At 40.9% G+C, this 12,157-nt stretch overlaps 1 protein-coding gene across 7 annotated transcripts in view; it reads right to left on the bottom strand.

Moving 5' to 3' along the window:
• LOC116979003 (ETS-related transcription factor Elf-1-like) overlaps positions 1-12,157 on the bottom strand; it is a 250,808-nt gene that overhangs the window by 174,566 nt on the left and 64,085 nt on the right. For 2 of the 7 annotated variants that reach the window (XM_033030378.1, XM_033030379.1), the window contains one exon: positions 8,307-8,399. The exons of 1 other annotated variant lie outside the window; for it this stretch is intronic. The gene's annotated coding sequence lies outside the window, so the exon portion shown is untranslated. Of the gene's footprint in view, positions 1-8,306; positions 8,670-8,800; positions 8,818-12,157 lie in introns of those variants that run through there. 4 more of the 7 variants (XM_033030381.1, XM_033030382.1, XM_033030380.1 and 1 more) reach the window with 3 other exon arrangements.

The following is a 12,157-nucleotide window of genomic DNA, read 5'->3' as shown; positions in this document are numbered from 1 at the left end:
TATTTTCTAGATCTGGGGATCAAGGCCAGCATTAAATACTCATCCCTATTTACCCTTCTTGGTGGTAGTGAGCTGCCTTCTTGAAGGACTGCAGTTCTCTACTTCAACATGTACTTGTACGATTGACGAGGCCATTTCAGAGAGCATGTAAAAGTCACCAACATGAGGTAGTTTGAGAGTCATAAACAGACCACACTGGTTAGGCATGGCAGATTTATTCCTTCAAAGAACTTAATGGAATCTGATAAGCTTTTACGATAATATAATAATTCTTCATGACCATCATTGGCAAGATTAGTTTAACAAAATTTACATTCCATAGTTGCCATGATGGGATACAAACTTAGACCTCTGGATTGTTAGCAAAGGCCAGTGAATAACTATTTTGGCAATTTAATCACTGCACAACCTCCATTCCAATGTATGAAATAGCAACACAACCATATATTTTTTCTTTCCAAACTAGATTACGAATTGTAGAGGTCCCTACTAATGGAAGTCGTTACCTGCCTATATCTCTGAAAAGCTACCCAGCTCCCAATTCCCTGCCACATATTTTTTGGTTCTACTTCCATAAAAAACCCATCATGCGTTTTGTACCTACAGCCAAATCTAATACAGTAAATCCACAGATCAAGGAAATAACCTTAAAGTGTGACCAGCTAAATATTTAATTACCAATAAAGAATTTTTCATTAACCACTTCTTCTAAACCGCTTCTAATTTTCGACACTTTTATTAAATTTCATCTTGTTTTTTCCCCCCCAAATGCATTGAGTGAGCAATTGGAATAAAGTAGCGGATGCTGGAAGTAGGGAGAAGGCCGAGAGTAAAATATATCATGGATTTAATTTATTTTCATTTTTCATGTTCCTTTACTTGGCATACTTCAAGTTTAGCCCATAAATAGCAAGGAGATAAATGATCAGTTTTTGATCTCTTCATTTGAGATATGGGCTGAGGCATCAAGGGAGCACTCTGTCGTCTTCAAATCGTGTCGTGGGATCCACTGAGACGAGATTAACACACAGAATCGATCGAGAGCTTTCCACCTGAATTATGAATATGAGTTCTCCACAGATGCTGCCTGAACTGCTGAACATTTAGTGCATTTTCTGTTCTTTAATACAGATCAAGCCTTAGCTTATCCCATGACCATTCTGACAGTGGAAAAACCTCCAAGCACTATGCTAAAATGTCAGCTTCAATTGTGTACTCAAGTAGCAGTGCTATCACTGCGACAAGCTGATTTGTAAATACCGATACCTACTGTCTACCGTCTCCCAAAGGCTGCAAATGATATTGCCACATTTTTGAGGTGAAAACTAATAAGCACAGGCTCGAAGGGCCGAATGGCCTACTCCTGCACCTAATTTCTATGTTTCACATCATACAATAACAAATGAGCACTTTCCAACAGTAAAATAGTATGCTGACATTAAACAAACTGAACAATAACATCACATATCCATTAAACAGAACCCAAGCATCCCAGCATTGGATGTGTTATTGCAATCAAATAAACCATTGGACTGCAAATCCTCACATCACTAGTTCAACTTAAACAGGAGGATAACATTTGAAATCTTTGCCACACTAACAAATGTAAAATAACTACCCTTGATTAAAACTGACAGAAAGTTTAACCTTTCCAGGAGCGGATCTATGTATTTAAAAGCAGATTATGGATGTCCACTCAAAATAAATAAGGGGATGTTTCAATTGTACATGCAGACTTTCAACAATTGATCTAGTCTGATCACACGTCTATATCAAGAGACAATTGTACAAATACAAAGGATTGTATTTGTAAAAACATGAGACTGCAAATGCTGTGACCTGGAGCAAATATAATTTAAAAAAATTGCTGGGGGAACTTAGTGGGTCAGGCAATATCTGCGGAGACAAAGGGATGGTCGATGTTTCAGTTCGAGAAGCTGCATCAGAATTAGTATCAAATAGTGCCAATGGCCGATTACATTGCTGCCTGCTTCAGTCCACTTTTCAACATTCAATCCCACCAGATGGCTGCTGTAAATGAAACCACAAGTTCCATAATTGAATGGGTGGTTATAGTGCGCACGACCAGTTCCTTTTTTCAGTCTTACAAAACTCTGCAAATTAAACCAAATAAAATTGGGGTGTACGGAACATTTCTGCATGAGTCAGCGCTGTGGCAGGTTGGAACAAGGGTAAAGGAGTGAGGTAGGGAGGGTCAGACCCCTAGAGTGTCTGTCCTCTGGTCAGCGTAACTCCCAGGCTTCCCTTTACGTTCAGGAGGTGGGCAGCTTCCTGTCCCGATCCAGTGAAATCACTATCTGCAAGGCAGGTACACTAGATCCATCCGAAAGCACCTGCAGTTTCATGGAGACAGACTCATACAGCACAGAAACAGGCCCTTCATCCCACTGAGTCTACACCAATCATCAAGCACTAATCTCACTTCATTCTCCCCACATCCACATTAATTCCCACAGATTCTGTAACTCACCTTCATGACAAGAGCAATTTACATTAACCAAACAACCTTGGGATGTTGTATGAAAATTAAGCACTGGAAGGAAACCCACAGGGAAAATGTGCCAACCCTGTACAGGCAGCACTGGAGGTCAGGACTGGCGCGTGAGGCAGCAGCACTATGAGCTGCACCACTCTTCCACCCTAGTGCTGCAGTGTGCCTTCATCAACATTGGGAGACCATCCCCTCCTGCAGCTTCCAGGTACGGAGACAGAGAATAACAAAGACACATCAGACTCAAGCCATAGAATAATTGGTCACAGGACGGGTAGTGGAGGCAAATACTGAAGAAGCACGAGCGACACTTGAGACCAGCCTCTGACCTGTGCTACGTGCAATCTGCAATAGTTCATCTATTCGGGTTCTGCCCCATGAAATAAAATCAGCCATGATCTTATTGGTGGAACAGGTTCACAGGGCCAGATGACCAACTCTTCCGCTCAATTCTTATAATCCGCTGAATTTCAGGAGCAGGGTTCAAAATGCAGTCACTTTCTATTACACATTTTGGGCTGAATTTCTACTGCATGGATTCCACAGAAGCCCTCAACTTTCACTGAAGAAAGTTGTGACCCTATTAATAGGTAATCGTCCTATGCATCGTCCTATGAACCTAGTAATGTAATCCAAAATTGAGGGATTTGAAGGAGAAGTGTGATGACAGCAGAACAAAGTCAATTTGTTTTTAAGTTACATTTAAACTGAATATCACAAAAGTTACGAAAACCTATTACATTTAGATTTAAAACATAAGTTTGGGACAGAATTACCCAAACTATTGCAAAATGCACAGCTAGAACGCATCTGGCACCTGAAACCAGTATTAGATTTTCGACAATGTGCGTAGGTAAGGGTGAATTCAGCTGAGATTTGGCTTAATGTTAATGGGGCACTGCATTTATCTTCCACTGTAATAGTATAAAAATAATTAGGAGAGCTAATTAATTATTAAAAAAATATAATAAACCTGATTCTGAATCTGGCTTAATCAAGTTATGAATCAAACTAACTGTTAGTTACGAATATCACCTATTGGCCACACATATAATTAACAGAATAGATTGCATGCCTGGGTTTTATACAGATCGTGCGGGAAGTTATAATTACGTCAATTATTTTATAAAAAGGTATTAAATGATTAGGCTGCTAATTTTACAGGAAGCTCCAAGTCATCAGTTTTGATCATTTCACCCTGAACGCTCAGTATTTCGCTGGTAAAGGGCACTTTGGTCAAAGTCTTCCTTGAGTTTTGCTGGTGTGGTCTCATCGAGATTGGGGACAGTCACAACAAGGAATGGAACATACACACAAAATGCTGGAGTAACTCTGGAGAGAATGGGTGACGTTTCGCATCAAGACCCTTCTTCAGACTGAAGAAGGGTCTCGACCCGAAATGTCACCCATTCCTTCTCTCCAGAGATGCTGCCTGTCCCGCTGAGTTACTCCAGCATTTTGTGTTTATCTTCGATTTAAATCAGCACCTGCAGTTCCTTCCGACACAAGGAATGGAACATTTTGCTTCTTAAAATACACTTAAAATACAATCCCTTCATTCAGTATCTGAACAGAAAGAAGAAAGCATCACATTCTCCATTCGCTCAGACACTTCAGACACATCTCGTATGTGTATGTGACAAATAAACTTGACTTGACTTGACTTATGCCTCTTTAATTTCACGTTAAAATCTGCTTTATGGGGGCAACATTTAAAAATCTATGAACCTGAAGTACAATGCATTTTAGACAGACACAAAATGCTGGAGTAATGCAGCAGGACAGGCAACATCTCTGGATATAAGTAGTGGGTGTCATTTCAGGTCACGTCTGGAGAATGGTTGTGACCCGAAACATCACCCATTCCTTCTATCCAGAGGTGCTGTCTGTCCTGCTGAGATCCTCCAGCATTTTGTGCCTAACTTCGGTGTAAACCAGCATCTGCAGTTCCTTCTTGTACAATGCATTTTACATTTATTCATTTCATTTTTAGATAACCATTACCTTGGTGAACACAGATGATAAAGAATCCACTGGGGAACATTATACAAAAGCTTTAAAGATTCAGACCGGAACCTCACCCACTGGCAAGTAAAAGTCATTCTCCCCCTGAGCTTGTGTTGCAAGAGAAGAATGAGCACTCAGATGGTGGTATGATCATTCTCAGACCAATAACTGAAAAACATGCAGATGTCTCCTTTCAAATAAAATAAATGATTAAAATAATCAACTTGTAGAAATATTTTATGAAAGTGAAATCTTATTTGACAAATTTGTAGTTTAGGGTGCTATAAAATGGCTGGATAAAAGAGAACCAGTAGATGTTATGTATTTTGGATTTCAAAAGAACATTCAACAGGTTGCTATATGAAAGGTCATTGCACAAGATAAGAATGTAGGAGGTTGGGAGTAATTTAGTGCCATGGACAGGTGTAGCCTACTATGAAAAGATAGAGTTGGGATAAATGGGTCATTTTCAGATTAGCGGTCAGTAACTAAAGTGGTGCCAAAGGATCAGTCCTGGGACCTCAATTCTTGATGATCTGTAACAATGACAGATGAAGGAACCATGAGTACTGTGGTATATTTGTTGATGATATAAACATGGATAAGCAAAGTGTGAGAGGTGCAAGTACAAAAATCTTGCTAGGAATGTAGATGGGTTAAATAGTGGACATGAAATTGGCACATGGAGTGTGATGTGTGAAAATGTGAGGTTACCCACTTTGAAAGGAACAACGAAAAATAAAATTATTATTTGAGAAGAATGCTATGAAATGTTGTGATACCAAAGAATATGAGATCTGAGAAACACAAATAATTGGGATGCAGGTACAAGAATTAATTAGCAAATCTAATGGAATGTTTGCCTTCATTTATTGTCAGGATTATAGAAGATTAAAGCTGAGAAGCGCAAATGCAACTTTATAGGGCATTAGTAAGAAAGAAGTTGGAATGTTGAGCACAGTTTTGGACTACATATTCAAGGATAAATATACTTGCATTGGAGGCAATGCAAAGAAGAATCACAAGGTTGATTCCAGGTTTGAAACAACTGACAGGAAGAATGCTGAGAGGATGTTTCTTCTGATTGATTGATAGAATTGATAGAATTTATTGCCACACAACCAGGGTCGGTGGAATTTTGGGTTGTCAGCAGCGGTACAATAATAAAGAACACACAACCACAATAAAAAATATAACACAAACATCCACCACAGCATTCATCACTATGGTGGAAGGCACAGAACTTGGCCAGACCTCCTCCATTTCCCCCCGTGGTCGGGACCTCCACCCTCCGCAGCCGTTGCTGCGGGCGTCCAGATGGTAAAGGACAAAGTCAAAGGCAGGGTAAGTCCAGGATTATAGTTTTTGATCACTCAATTAAGATGTAGATAACAAGGATTTTTTTTTCTCTCAAAGTTGTGTGATCCTTTGGAATATATGCCAGATATATGCGGAGGCCAAGCCATTGTTTACATTCAAGGCAGGGATTGACAGACACTTAAACTGAGTGCGAGTCAGGGGGTAGAAGGAGAGTGTGTCTACACTAATTGGATTAACCATGACCTTTTTGAATGGCAGAGCAGGCTTGAGAACTGTTCCTCGCCTGAAACCTGTTACATCAATTGATATTAAGGAATTGGTGGCTTGATGAGAGTGAATATGGAGCAGGTAATTGTCACCATTCATTTGGAATAGATAGTGAATCACTTCAATGGTTAATGTTTTGGATGGGTTCGAGTTGGAGACAAAGTGAGATACGTAAGTAGTACAGCAAAGAAAGTTACTGCGAGACAAATTAAAAAAACTCTAGGAATGAGCCTGGTTTGGAGCCTTAACCCAACTGATAACAATTGAGGAAAGGGAGCTTCAAACTGGAGCAGCAATTTGCAAGGACGAAGGGAAAGAGGAATATGTTTAGTTAAACCCATAGCAATAGGAGCTCATTTAGAAAAGAAGGATAATCCTACATCCTTATCAGTAAGACCAAGGCCAGGAAGTATATTCATAGTCTTGCAGCATGAAAACAGGCATTTCAGACCAACGTTTTCATTCCGACCAAGATGCCCCATCCACAATAGTTCCACAAACCTGTGTTTGACCCATATCCCTCTAAACCTTTCCGAGCCATATACCTGTCCAAATGTCTTTAAATGGTGTTATAGTACTCTGGCAGCTCGGTCCATAGACCCACCACTCTCTGTGTGAAAAAGTTGCCTGTCAGGTTCCTATTAAATCTTTCCCCTCTCTTTTTTTGTGAGAAGGGATCAAAGCAGTAAAAGATGTCCCACGGGTGAGTGATGCTCCAAGTGATCCAGAGAATGGGAAGAAGAGAGCTAGGATGGCCCTGGTTTAAATGAGGTTTACCTGACACTCAGTGGATATGTGGTGACAGAAGAGCTGAGTGGATGACTTAAACTTACTGCAGAACCATTTAAGGTCCTTGTATGTTGAGCTGAATATGAAGATGGTGGGGGCAGAGGAGGCAGGAGATTGAAGAGAAAAGGCTGAGGATATAGGCATGGGTAATCATACTCAATTGTGGCATCCTAATTATTTAGCAGCTCACCAACATATATGTAAAAGATCACTTGATAACCTTGACAAGGTAGCCAGGGGCAGGAGGCACTTGCAGCACCACACCCACGCCCACACAGCACAATCACAAAACAATTAAAACTTCATGGTATCCATTTTCTGAGAGTCAGTCTGCAGAACAACAAAACCCAGACGCAAAACTGTCCGTGCAACAAGCACGCAATATAACATACATTTTATATTTAAAACTGTATTGGGATCTGGCATGTCAATAAGATTTAAACTCAATTGCAAAATCAAAATCAACAGTTTGGCCATTTAGTGGACTTGGAATCAGACTCCCTGGATTAGCTCTATCAGCGGCAAACACCTTTCACACAGACTCAGCCAACAATATCACTCTTTCAGTAAGTAATGGTCAGGTGACACATTCATTCGCAAACAAACCAGCCCAAACCCACCCACTGCATATCACTCCACTAATGGAACAATTCCATAGATAATGACATGGAAACGTATCCCCTTTGCAACCTGTTCTTGTTCAACTGTGTTTCCCTAAATATCTTCCAGATAGAAATTCCATCTCTAAACAGGCCCTGAAAATACAAATTTGTAAAGGTGCTCCTCAGAACCCAATGATGTGCCAGGTAAACCCAAGTTCCAAGGTTCCTCCTAAATGGTAAAACGTAGGGAAATGTAGGGAGCACTTAACACACCTGTTGTCCTGCTTTTGGACAATGGTCTGATACAGACCTCGTGGTGTTAATGGTGACCTTTGGGCCGCAAGTACTGAGAGGAACAAAACGGCAGCCATTGGGAAAGGGAGCAAGGACCAGTGGAATGGTCCAGGCCAGGGTGCGGTGAGACCAAATGGGGAAAAGGGAAGGTTGGCAAAGCAATTAAACATGTCAAACTGATGAGAACTAAGCCAATACCAACAAAGCATTGAATATTTCTTTCACTCCCAGTTTCAAAGAAGTGGAGAATGGACCTGCAAATCAATGAACTCCCGCAAAGCTTCATAGATTTCACATTAAAAACCACCAGCACTAAACTCGGCAGCAAAAGGGCTTAATAGTTAACAAGCAAGATTATTGGAACCTGGGCTGTTCGGCAGAGACGAGTACAACCGCACAACAACTGAAGTTTCTACATAACTCACAACAGTGAATGCGAAATCAGATTTAATGCAACCCCCCCCCCCCCCTTTGGATAGAACATTAACACAAAAATACATCAAGTGATCGATTACCTCAGGAAGCAGAGAGTTCCATGCCGCTCCTTGTATCCATGTATCTGTTTATGCACGCAAATAAAATTCCAGTCAAACGTAAAGAAACCACACCTGTGAAACAGCAGAACAACGAGATGTGAAACCCTACTCCAAACAGTCTCACAACACCGAACGGGAAGTCAAGCAGTTCCGCTTTCAAAACTGTTTCTTTCCTCTTTGCCCCAGAAGTTTCTTTTTAGTTTGTTGACTGCTGACAGAAATGGCTGAATTTGAAGAAAAAAAAGAACTACAAGTTCAACTGCCACTGCATGATATTTCACTATGACTCACACACCAGACTCACATACATACATAGAAGCAAGCCGGTTCTGGGTGAGGCACGCCTACGTACATCAGTCACCCAATGGTTGTTCTCTGCTCCTTATGCAAATGCCTGCAGGTGAGGGGGATGACATTTCTCAGTGACACACAGCAACTGGAAGCCAGTTGAAAAATACAGTACCTGGGCATACCTGAATTTCAGGCCGAACGAGCGCAGATGACAATGTCGTCCCTCTGTGTCTCTCTGCATCTCACTGTCTCTCTCTCTCTCTCACACACATTATTGGCTCTCCTAAGCGGCACTATGTGTGTTCAAAATTTACACAACACCCTCCTCGCATGCACCCCCCCCCCCTTCTCGTCAAATGGAGATTATATAGAAAAACACATCTGAAGGGAGTGGCACTCGTAAGCAGTCTGTAAGATATGACAACTGGATAACCTCTTAAAGGGGTAGTGCACTGACAAATTCTGTGTGGCATCTCTTGCTGGTTGTTACAGTTTTAATGATATAAACGCAGATGTGAATCCCTATTAATGGAGAGCACGAAGAAAGGACAGTGGAAGCTTTCAGCAATTTGAAGTGTGGTAGATAATGTATCAAGATAGGGTTTAGGGCAAGTTTTGAGTCTAATTATTCAACTCCATGGTGTTAATGATCCTCTACACTCCCTTTGGTGTACTCATGCAACCTCTATTAATCCCACTGTAACAGCCCTCTAATCTTCAAGTGTGCTGCACTAACCACCCTCGAACGCCACAACTGCAATTATATCATTACACCTTTAACCCAAGGAATGTGATGGTTCAAGTCTCTGGTGTTGCAATGAACAGAGCTTATTCTGAGTCATCTAAAGCTATCAATTTGGTTGCTACAAGCCCTTTGTAATTTGCTCAAAGAATGTGGGTATTGCCAGCAAGGTGTGTAATTACTGCCCATCCCTCAGTACCCTGGAGAAGGCAGCGGTGAGCGGCTTGAACCACAGCTGATGTGCTGAAAGTGCTCCCACAGAACCTCAAAGATTTTTACATACTGATGATAAAATCACATTCAAGGGAAACTGATTTTTTTTTTCCAAAACTTGGATCTGCTGACTTTGCCCTTTACAGAAAGTAGAGGTCACAGTTTTAAGAAGCGTAGTTGAAAGAGCCATCGAGAGTTACTGCAGTGCATCTTGGAGACAATGGATGCCATCAAGCACTGGTGCTGGAGTGAAGAAGACCTGGGAACATGGGCACCAAACAAGTGGGTTGCTTAAGGGCCTGTCCCACTGTACGAGGTAATTCAAGAGCTCTCCCGAGTTTAAAAAAAATCAAACTCGTGGTAAGTACGTAGAATGTATGTAGCGGCTACGTCGGAGCTCATGGATGTCTCATAGCGGCTCATAATGCTAACGGCGGGTACTCGGGAAACGCGGTAACTCGTGAAGTTTTTTCAGCACTGTGAAAAATGTCCATGAGAGCCCCAAGTACCTACGAGTTCGAATCAGGGGAAACTCAGAACTCTTGAATTACCTCGTACAGTGGGACAAGCCCTTTAGTCCTGGGAGTTTTGTGCTACCAATCTAGTTGCAGCTGTATTCAACCAGGCAAGTTGACAATGTTTCATTACACTCCTGCCTTATAGAATGTAGATATTGTAGTCGTTTTTAGATGTCAGGAGATGAGTTACCGGGTACTCGATGCAGGTTATCAAACTTCTAACCTACTCTTGCAGTCACGGTATTTATTCAGCTGATCTTCGTAAGATGCTGGTCAATAGTAACTCCCACGATATGATGGCATTTGAGAATGAGGATGTCATGTAATGGCAAACATTTAGTTTTGTTCAGGATGGTCTTGCACTTAAATTACATAAATATTACGATCCATATATCTGCTCAAGCCTAAAATAGCTGCATATGGCATTGTTTCCTAACATCATGTCAAGGGGTGCATTGTGAAGGTAGGAAAATGGAGTTACAGTGCAGATGATATGCATGGTAGGTTCTAAGGGCTGGATGACTGTTCAAAGAGATGACATGTTGCTGACAGGCCTGTTCAGCAGCAAATATTTGACTTTACTGTGTTCCTGACTGTAATATGTGGGTAAGGTGCAAAGAAGTCACTTTGTGAAATCAGCTTTCTGAATCTCACTGAAAAATTGTGTCGTTAGATTGGGTCAACATTTTCACAAGTTGCACAGACAAATTTAAAATTGCTAAATCACCCCTCTGGCTGCAAGTAAGACTTTACAAAAGACTGCTATTAAGTTTGATAACTATCTCCTTAAAAATATCAGGGCATTTTTAACATTGGAAGTGTACAATGTTGCACATTCATTAATCATTTGTTTTCCAATTAACTCTTTCAGTATCAAGCTCCCATAGATAAAGGTTGAATGCGTAGTAGTGTGTTCTGTTCTGGGCCCCAAACCTCACAAGATCTTTGGCTCAGGAAGGTTGGGGTAGGGATTCACCAAATTGACTTCACGACAAACAAAGAGAGTTAAATTAGGCACATCCTCTTTGTATTATCTTAAGTGAGATATAAAGGGATAAACTAAATCAGGCCTGTTAATACAATTAAACGATTTGATAGTATAGATTTTCGAGAAACCATTTCCTGTATTTGAGTACTTGTCCCGAAAAAGGGGCACCACAAAATTGAAGTGGATGTTCAGGACGAGTAACAGGAAATAAAGCACATGGAAACTCAGAATATTGCAACCAGGTCACTGGCTCTGTGAGACAGTAGCTCTACCAGCTGTGCCACTGTGCTGTTCACATCATGAATTTAAATTCAACCAAGCCTTCTGTCTTTGACTTTGGAGCGATATTCTTGCACATTGAAGCACTGATTGAAACTTTGCGATTGCGATTGATAGACTTTTATGGGGTAACATGGATATAAAGTCTATAAAACCAAGGTAGATAAATGAAGTTGCAATGTAGATTAGCCAAACTGAACTAAATGGTGGAATAAGCCATTGAAATATCGAGTCGTCCAACTTGAGACAGTTTTTTCAGATCACCAAATCTGCATTCACCGTCGTACACCAATTTACAACGATCCTACATAAATCCCATTTTATTCCTGCTGCAATCCTCATCAATATTGTACAACTGACCTAAGGTTATTAGATTTAACCTCCCAACCCTCATGATTTTGGGATGTGCAAGGAAACCAGATCACCTGGGCAAACTTTACATATACAACACTGGAGGACTGAACCTGGGTTTCAAGGGCTGTGAGGTAATAGATCTACTATCTGTCCCACCCAGGTGTTTGAATGACATTCTTCACAATTTATGTTCCTAGGTCATTATCATCTAGATTTCTAGCCAATCTGTTTCTATGGTGTTCGATGTAGAAAGAAATGTGAACAATTAGTACTATCCCTTTATGTCTAGACTCACAACATCAACCTTACTGAACCAATTTAAGTTTTCCATTTCCGACATCCACTGCAGGTGGCTTCTATAAATGAAGTGTCCAATTCAATGCCAAATTGCAGGTAACTTTGTTTACCAAGGAACTCGTGCTCTAAAGGCAAAGACAGAAGACTT

Source organism: Amblyraja radiata, chromosome 12 (genome assembly GCF_010909765.2).
Source record: "Amblyraja radiata isolate CabotCenter1 chromosome 12, sAmbRad1.1.pri, whole genome shotgun sequence".
Classification (NCBI taxonomy): Eukaryota; Metazoa; Chordata; class Chondrichthyes; order Rajiformes; family Rajidae; genus Amblyraja; species Amblyraja radiata.
The sequence above is the reverse complement of the archived record's forward strand: the minus strand, read 5'-3'. Positions and strand labels throughout refer to the sequence as shown.